Below are 9,875 nucleotides of genomic sequence, written 5' to 3'. Positions count from 1 at the left end.
GAGGGCATGTGAATTTGTCCGGGCTTGTACAACACACTGTAAATGTCAAATTCACGCTTTGCCTTTCTTTAGAGGGCAGAGGAGGAGTCAGAAAGGTGTTGAGAGTTTCAACCAACACCTCGCATGGCATTAAGATGAAGTCATCCAGTGCAGTACAGTGGTGGATGTGTTTGGACTTGTCTACAATGTATGATACTGTAGCAGTATGTGTGACAGTGACAACAAATGTAGTGAGGGTTACAGATTATCCAGCAAGATATTGTTGACAAAAGACTGGCAGTGGATTCGAGAGGAAAGGAGGAATAGGTGGAAAGCTTTAGGGAATAATATCCAGCTAGATGGCGCCGACAGAGATGGTCTCCTCGCTTCGAGTTCTTAGGAAACTATGCAGTATTTCGTTTTTTATGTATTATTTCTTACATTGTTATCCCAGGAAATCTCAAGTCTTATTACATACAGCCGGGAAGAACTATTGGATATAAGAGAAATGTCAACTTACCAACATTATGATCAGGAATACGAATTTCCCGAAGTGGATACTCTGTTCGGACCACCACCCAGGACAATGGATATAATTCCAGTAGTCGACCCAAAATAACGACGCCTCAGAAGGGGCAGACGAAGCGGCCACTAGGCCAGGCTCCGTAGACGTGCACATCGCCCACCGCTCCCGAATATACTACTAGCCAATGTCCAGTCTCTTGACAACAAGGTATACGAAATTCGAGCAAGGGTTGCCTTCCAGAGAGACATCAGAGATTGTAACATTCTCTGTTTCACGGAAGCATGGCTCTCTTGGGATATGTTTTCGGAATCGGTCCAGCCACCGGGCTTCTCCATGCATCGTGCCGCCAGAGATAAACACCTCTCTGGGAAGAAGAAGGGCGAGGGTGTATGCTTTATGATTAACAACTCATGGTGTAATCATAACAACATACAGGAACTCAAGTCCTTCTGCTCACCCGATCTAGAATTCCTTACAATCAAATGCCGGCCATTTTACCTACCAAGAGAAGTCTCGTCAGTTATAGTCACAGCTGTGTACATTCCCCCTCAAGCAGACACCAAGACGGCCATCAAGGAACTTCACTGGACTATATGCAAACTGGAAATCATACATCCCGAGGCTGCATTTATTGTAGCTGGTGATTTTAACAAAGCAAATTTGAGAACGAGGCTACCTAAATTCTACCCGACCAATCGGGAGCCACGCTTCAAGATTGTTTTGATCACGTGTACAGGAATATGTTCCGGTCAGCCTCTGAAAACAACATTGACCAATACGCTGACTCGGTGAGTGAGTTTATAAAGAAGTGCATTGGAGATGTTGTACCCACCGTGACAATTAAAACCTACCGTAACCAGAAACCGAGGATGGATGGCCGCATTCGCGCAAAACTGAAAGCGCGATCCGCCGCATTTAACCATGGCAAGAGGTCTGGGAATATGTCTGAATATAAACAGTGTAGTTATTCCCTCCGCAAGGCAATCAAACAAGCAAAATGCCAGTACAGGGACAAGGTGGAGTTGCAATTCAACGCCTCAGACACGAGATGTTTGTGGCAGGGTCTAGAGGAAATCACGGATTACAAAAATAAATCCATCCACGTAACGGACACCGACGTCACACTTCCAGACAAACTAAACACCTTCTTTACCTGCTTTGAGGATAATACAGTGCCACCGATGAGGCCCGCTAACAAGGACTGCACCCCTCCCCCCTCTCCTTCTCCGTGGCTGACGTGAGTAAAACATTTAAACGTGTTAACCCTCGCAAGGCTGCTGGCCCAGACGGCATCCCTAGCCACGTCCTCAGCACATGCACAGCTGGCTGGGGTGTTTACGGACATATTCAATCACTCCCTATTCCAGTCTGTTGTCCCCACATGCTTCAAGATGGCTACCATTGTTTCTGTACCCAAGAAGGCAAAGATAACTGAACTAAATGACTACCGCCCCGTAGCACTCACTTCTGTCATCATGAAGTGCATTGAGAGGATCATATCACCTCCACCTTACCTGCCACCCTAGACCCACTTCAGTTTGCATACTGCCCCAACAGGTCCACAGACGACGCAATCGCCATCACACTGCACACTGCCCTATCCCATCAGGACAAAAGGAATACCTATGTAAGATTGCTATTCATTGACTACAGCTCCGTATTCAACACCATAGTACTCCCCAAGCTCATCATCAAGCTGGAGGCCTGGGTCTCCCTGGGTCTCAACCCCGCCCTGTGCAATTGGGTCCTGGACTGTCTGATGGGCCACCCCCCTCAGACAGACAGCGTGGTGAAGAAGGCGCAACGGCGCCTCTTCAACCTCAGGAGGCTGAAGAAATTTGGCTTGTCACCCCAAACCCTGACAAACTTTTACAGAAGCACAATCGAGAGCATACTGTCCGGCTGTATGACAGCCTGGTACGGCAACTGCACCGCCCTCAACCCCAAGGCTCTCCAGAGGGTGGTGCGGTCTGCACAACGCATCACCGGGGGCAAACTACCTGCCCTCCATGACACCTACAACACCCGATGTCACAGGATGGCCAAAAAGATCATCAAGGACAACAACCACCCGAACCACTGCCTCTTCACACCTCTATCATCCAGAAGGCGAGGTCAGTACAGGTGCATCAAAGCTGGTACCGAGAGACTGAAAAACAGCTTCTATCTCAAGGCCATCAGACTGGCCACTTTAATAAATGGATCACTAGTCACTTTATACAATGCAACTCTAAATAATGCCACTTTAATAATGTTTACATATCTTACATTACTCATATCATAAATATATACTGTATTTTATACCATCTACTGCACCTTGCCTATGCCGCTCGGCCATCGCTCATCCATATAATTACATGTACATATTCTCATTCACCCCTTTAGATTTGTGTGTATTTGGTAGTTGTTGGGGAATTGTAAGATTACTTGTTAGATATTACTGCACTGTCGAAACTAGAAGCACAAGCATTTCGCTACACTCGCATTAACATCTGCTAACCATGTGTATGTGACAAATAAAAATAAAACATTTTTGAGACTGATGAAGGTGTCGTTCCCAGCAACAAAACATACACACACATACATACACACACACATACATACATACATACATACACACATACATACATACACACATACCTCCACTTATTTCCACTCTTGTCCTCAATAACACGCACACACACCTTTCTGCTTCCAGACCATCAATCCATAGTTACCAGTGAAAAGTGTTTCTTCCATGTCATTCCGTGGCCAAACCCTGGGTGTCTGTTTGTCTTTAACTGGGTGCTGTAAAGGTAGCCGTGTGTGTGAAAGAGAGAGTCTGCCAAGTATAGTCTGCTGTAAAGGTAGCTCAGTGTGTGTGTGTGTGAGAGAGAGAGAGAGAGAGAGAGAGAGAGAGAGAGAGAGAGAGAGAGAGAGAGAGAGAGAGAGAGAGAGAGAGAGAGAGAGAGAGAGAGAGAGAGAGAGAGCCAAGTATAGTCTGCTCTAAAAGTAGCTGTGTGTGTGTGTGTGTGTGAGAGAGAGAGAGCGAGAGAGAGAGAGAGAAAGTCTGCCAAGTATAGTCTGCTGTTAAGGTAGCTGTGTGTGTGTGTGTGTGTGTGTGTGTGTGTGTGTGTGTGTGTGTGTGTGTGTGTGTGTGTGTGTGTGTGTGTGTGTGTGTGTGTGTGTGTGTGTGTGTGTGGTGTGTGTGTGTGTGTGTGTGTGTGTGTGTGTGTGTGTGTGTGTTTTCTTATCGTAAAAAAAACCACCCAGATCCAGGCCATTCCAACAGGAGACCACATTCATGTAGGTCCTGGCAGTACACAATGCTCATCAATCACTCATTACCCCAACCTGACGACTTCCCTGTTTTGGCAGATATGTGTGTATATGGTAATTGAGGGGTTTGGGTCTCGTTTACAGCGGATAGAACAAGCTTTAGTTGGCAAAGTGTAATTTACCAGCCAGATGGAATGCTAGAACTCAGTGTTTGAGTGGTGGTGGATAGCGTTAACATTTCTACTTTGGAGGATAATATAAAAATGTCTACTTTGACAAACTTTTTTTTTTTCTATCAGAGTGAAAATGTGATTATTTACTAATGCTCGATGGAGATTAGCTTTTCATATGTTGATAAGTGTTATAGAGTTATCGTTCAAGTGATAGAAAATCTTTACTCATGTCCATACCTAAATTGCATTGACAATTAACAACCACACCAGGTGAGCTATGTCAGTAGAGGTCACTGCAACGCAAAGAACCAGCCTCCAACAACCACAGTGGCTCACTTTAACGCCCAAAGTACGTATTCATCATGAATAATACATCTTAATGTGCATGTCACACAAGTTATCATTTATTAGTTTACCAAAGTTACCGAAATCTTCAGTAGTTTTGATAATTAACAGAAAATCTATGGCAATCTATCGTAACTTTGGTAATTTATACTTTAATAACAAAACAAAATAAATATTCAGAAATAGTACAGATTTTTTATATCTGTGTACATATTGTCCATTAGTTTCTAGTAGATTGGCCATATGGTTTAAGAGAAAATAGCCTAATTAATGAAAAAAGCTAATCAATAACGGCATTATTTTCAATTACCTCTGCAACTCTTCCAACTATTGACTTTTTTCACAACTGCCACTAGTTTGACACCAAAACATTGACAACAAATACATATTGACATCGTAAAATAAATAAAAATGTGCAAAAAATATATAAATAATATTTCATGCTGAAACTCTCATATTAAACACCAATGGTATTCACTAAGTTGATGGTTTATATTTAGGATAACGTTTTACAGCTTTGTCATTCAATTTTTATTTTATAATCATCTTATTGAATTATTTCATATATTTGACATGTGATAAGGCCAGAGAGAAGCCCAGAGATGATTAGATACAGTGGGGCAAAAAACTATTTAGTCAGCCACCAATTGTGCAAGTTCTCCCACTTAAAAAGATGAGAGAGGCCTGTAATTTTCATCATAGGTACACTTCAACTATGACAGACAAAATGAGAAAAAAAAATCCAGAAAATCACATTGTAGGATTTTTAATGAATTTATTTGCAAATTATGGTGGAAAATAAGTATTTGGTCACCTACAAACAAGCAAGATTTCTGGCTCTCACAGACCTGTAACTTCTTCTTTAAGAGGCTCCTCTGTCCTCCACTCGTTACCTGTATTAATGGCACCTGTTTAAACTTGTTATCAGTATAAAAGACACCTGTCCACAACCTCAAACAGTCACACTCCAAACTCCACTATGGCCAAGACCAAAGAGCTGTCAAAGGACACCAAAAACAAAATTGTAGACCTGCACCAGGCTGGGAAGACTGAATCTGCAATAGGTAAGCAGCTTGGTTAGAAGAAATCAACTGTGGGAGCAATTATTAGGAAATGGAAGACATACAAGACCACTGATAATCTCCCTCGATCTGGGGCTCCACGCAAGATCTCACCCTGTGGGGTCAAAATGATCACAAGAACGGTGAGCAAAAATCCCAGAACCACACGGGGGGACCTAGTGAATGACCTGCAGAGAGCTGGGACCAAAGTAACAAAGCCTACCATCAGTAACACACTACGCCGCCAGGGACTCAAATCCTTCAGTGCCAGACGTGTCCCCCTGCTTAAGCCAGTACATGTCCAGGCCCGTCTGAAGTTTACTAGAGAGCATTTGGATGATCCAGAAGAAGATTGGGAGAATGTCATATGGTCAGATGAAACCAAAATAGAACTTTTTGGTAAAAACTCAACTCGTCGTGTTTGGAGGACAAAGAATGCTGAGTTGCATCCAAAGAACACCATACCTACTGTGAAGCATGGGGGTGGAAACATCATGCTTTGGGGCTGTTTTTCTGCAAAGGGACCAGGACGACTGATCCGTGTAAAGGAAAGAATGAATGGGGCCATGTATCGTGAGATTTTGAGTGAAAATCTCCTTCCATCAGCAAGGGCATTGAAGATGAAACGTGGCTGGGTCTTTCAGCATGACAATGATCCCAAACACACCGCCCGGGCAACGAAGGAGTGGCTTCGTAAGAAGCATTTCAAGGTCCTGGAGTGGCCTAGCCAGTCTCCAGATCTCAACCCCATAGAAAATCTTTGGAGGGAGTTGAAAGTCCGTGTTGCCCAGCAACAGCCCCAAAACATCACTGCTCTAGAGGAGATCTGCATGGAGGAATGGGCCAAAATACCAGCAACAGTGTGTGAAAACCTTGTGAAGACTTACAGAAAACGTTTGACCTCTGTCATTGCCAACAAAGGGTATATAAGAAAGTATTGAGATAAACTTTTGTTATTGACCAAATACTTATTTTCCACCATAATTTGCAAATAAATTCATTACAAATCCTACAATGTGATTTTCTGGATTTTTTTTTCTCATTTTGTCTGTCATAGTTGAAGTCAAATCAAATCAAATCAAATTTTATTAGTCACATACACATGGTTAGCAGATGTTAATGCGAGTGTAGCGAAATGCTTGTGCTTCTAGTTCCGACAATGCAGTAATAACCAACAAGTAATCTAACCTAACAATTCCACAACTACTACCTTATACACACACACAAGTGTAAAGGGATAAAGAATATGTACATAAAGATATATGAATGAGTGGTGGTACAGAACGGCATGGCAAGATGCAGTAGATGGTATAGAGTACGGTATATACATATGAGATGAGTACTGTAGGGTATGTAAACATAAAGTGGCATAGTTTAAAGTGGCTAGTGGTACATGTATTACATGAAGATGGCAAGATGCAGTAGATGATATAGAGTACAGTATATACATATGAGATGGGTAATGTAGGGTATGTAAACATTATATTAAGTGGCATTGTTTAAAGTGGCTAGTGGTACATTTTTACATAATTTCCATCAATTCCCATTTTTAAAGTGGCTGGAGTTGAGTCAGTATGTTGGCAGCGGCCGCTAAATGTTAGTGGTGGCTGTTTAACAGTCTGATGGCCTTGAGATAGAAGCTGTTTTTCAGTCTCTCGGTCCCTGCTTTGATGCACCTGTACTGACCTCGCCTTCTGGATGATAGCGGGGTGAACAGGCAGTGGCTTGGGTGGTTGTTGTCCTTGATGATCTTTATGGCCTTCCTGTGACATCGGGTGGTGTAGGTGTCCTGGAGGGCAGGTAGTTTGCCCCCGGTGGTGCGTTCTGCAGACCTCACTACCCTCTGGAGAGCCTTACGGTTGTGGGCGGAGCAGTTGCCGTACCAGGCGGTGATACAGCCCGACAGGATGCTCTCGATTGTGCATCTGTAGAAGTTTGTGAGTGCTTTTGGTGACAAGCCGAATTTCTTCAGCCTCCTGAGGTTGAAGAGGCGCTGCTGCGCCTTCTTCACAACGCTGTCTGTGTGGGTGGACCAATTCAGTTTGTCCGTGATGTGTACACCGAGGAACTTAAAACTTTCCACCTTCTCCACTACTGACCCGTCGATGTGGATAGGGGGGTGCTCCCTCTGCTGTTTCCTGAAGTCCACAATCATCTCCTTTGTTTTGTTGACGTTGAGTGTGAGGTTATTTTCCTGACACCACACTCCGAGGGCCCTCACCTCCTCCCTGTAGGCCGTCTCGTCGTTGTTGGTAATCAAGCCTACCACTGTAGTGTCATCCGCAAACTTGATGATTGAGTTGGAGGCGTGCATGGCCACGCAGTCGTGGGTGAACAGGGAGTACAGGAGAGGGCTCAGAACGCACCCTTGTGGGGCCCCAGTGTTGAGGATCAGCGGGGTGGAGATGTTGTTACCTACCCTCACCACCTGGGGGCGGCCCGTCAGGAAGTCCAGGACCCAGTTGCACAGGGCGGGGTCGAGACCCAGGGTCTCGAGCTTGATGACGAGTTTGGAGGGTACTATGGTGTTAAATGCTGAGCTGTAATCGATGAACAGCATTCTCACATGGGTATTCCTCTTGTCCAGATGGGTTAGGGCAGTGTGCAGTGTGGTTGCGATTGCGTCGTCTGTGGACCTATTGGGTCGGTAAGCAAATTGGAGTGGGTCTAGGGTGTCCGGTAGGGTGGAGGTGATATGGTCCTTGACTAGTCTCTCAAAGCACTTCATGATGACGGAAGTGAGTGCTACGGGGCGGTAGTCGTTTAGCTCAGTTACCTTAGCTTTCTTGGGAACAGGAACAATGGTGGCCCTCTTGAAGCATGTGGGAACAGCAGACTGGGATAAGGATTGATTGAATATGTCCGTAAACACACCAGCCAGCTGGTCTGCGCATGCTCTGAGGACGCGGCTGGGAATGCCGTCTGGGCCTGCAGCCTTGCGAGGGTTAACACGTTTAAATGTTTTACTCACCTCGGCTGCAGTGAAGGAGAGCCCGCAGGTTTTGGTAGGGGGCCGTGTCAGTGGCACTGTATTGTCCTCAAAGCGGGCAAAAAAGTTGTTTAGCCTGTCTGGGAGCAAGACATCCTGGTCCGCGACGGGGCTGGTTTTCTTTTTGTAATCCGTGATTGACTGTAGACCCTGCCACATACCTCTTGTGTCTGAGCTGTTGAATTGCGACTCGATTTTGTCTCTGTACTGGGACTTAGCCTGTTTGATTGCCTTGCGGAGAGAATAGCTACACTGTTTGTATTCGGTCATGCTTCCGGTCACCTTGCCCTGGTTAAAAGCAGTGGTTCGCGCTTTCAGTTTCACGCGAATGCTGCCGTCAATCCACGGTTTCTGGTTTGGGAATGTTTTAATCGTTGCTGTGGGTACGACATCGTCAATGCACTTCCTAATGAACTCGCTCACCGAATCAGCATATTCGTCAATATTGTTGTTGGACGCAATGCGGAACATATTCCAATCCGCGTGATCGAAGCAGTCTTGAAGCGTGGATTCAGATTGGTCGGACCAGCGTTGAACAGACCTGAGCGCGGGAGCTTGTTGTTTTAGTTTCTGTTTGTAGGCTGGAATCAACAAAATGGAGTCGTGGTCAGCTTTTCCGAAAGGGGGGCGGGGGAGGGCCTTATATGCGTCGCGGAAATTAGTATAACAATGATCTAGGGTTTTTCCAGCCCTGGTAGCACAATCGATATGCTGATAGAATTTAGGGAGTTTTGTTTTTAGATTAGCCTTGTTAAAATCCCCAGCTACGATGAATGCAGCCTCAGGGTGTGTGGTTTCCAGTTTACAAAGAGTCAGATAAAGTTCGTTCAGGGCCATCGATGTGTCTGCTTGGGGGTGAATATATACGGCTGTGATTATGATTGAAGAGAATTCCCTTGGTAGATAATGCGGTCGACATTTGATTGTGAGGAGTTCTAGATCAGGTGAACAGAATGACTTGAGTTCCTGTGTGTTGTTATGATGATCACACCACGTCTCGTTAATCATAAGGCATACCCCCCCGCCCCTCTTCTTACCAGAAAGATGTTTGTTTCTGTCGGCGCGATGCATGAAGAAACCAGCTGGCTGCACCGACTCCGTTAGCGTCTCTTGAGTTAGCCATGTTTCCGTGAAGCAGAGCACGTTGCAATCCCTGATGTCTCTCTGGAATGCTACCCGTGCTCGGATTTCATCAACCTTATTGTCAAGAGACTGGACATTGGCGAGTAGTATGCTAGGGAGTGGAGCGCGATGTGCCCGTCTCCGAAGCCTGACCACGAGACCGCCTCGTTTGCCCCTTTTACGGCGTCGCACAGGGTCGCCGGCTGGGATCAGATCCATTGTATTGGGTGGAAGGCAAAACACTGGATCCGTTTCGGGAAAGTCATATTCCTGGTAGGAACGATGATGAGTTGACGTTAATCGTATATTCAGTAGTTCCTCCCGACTGTATGTAATGAAACCTAAGATTACCTGGGGTACCGATGTAAGAAATAACACATAAAAAAACAAAATACTGCATATTTTCCAAGGAACGCGAAGCG

The sequence above is a fragment of the Salvelinus alpinus genome, chromosome 8 (assembly GCF_045679555.1).
Source record: "Salvelinus alpinus chromosome 8, SLU_Salpinus.1, whole genome shotgun sequence".
Taxonomy (NCBI): domain Eukaryota; kingdom Metazoa; phylum Chordata; class Actinopteri; order Salmoniformes; family Salmonidae; genus Salvelinus; species Salvelinus alpinus.
This window is presented reverse-complemented; position numbering follows the sequence as displayed.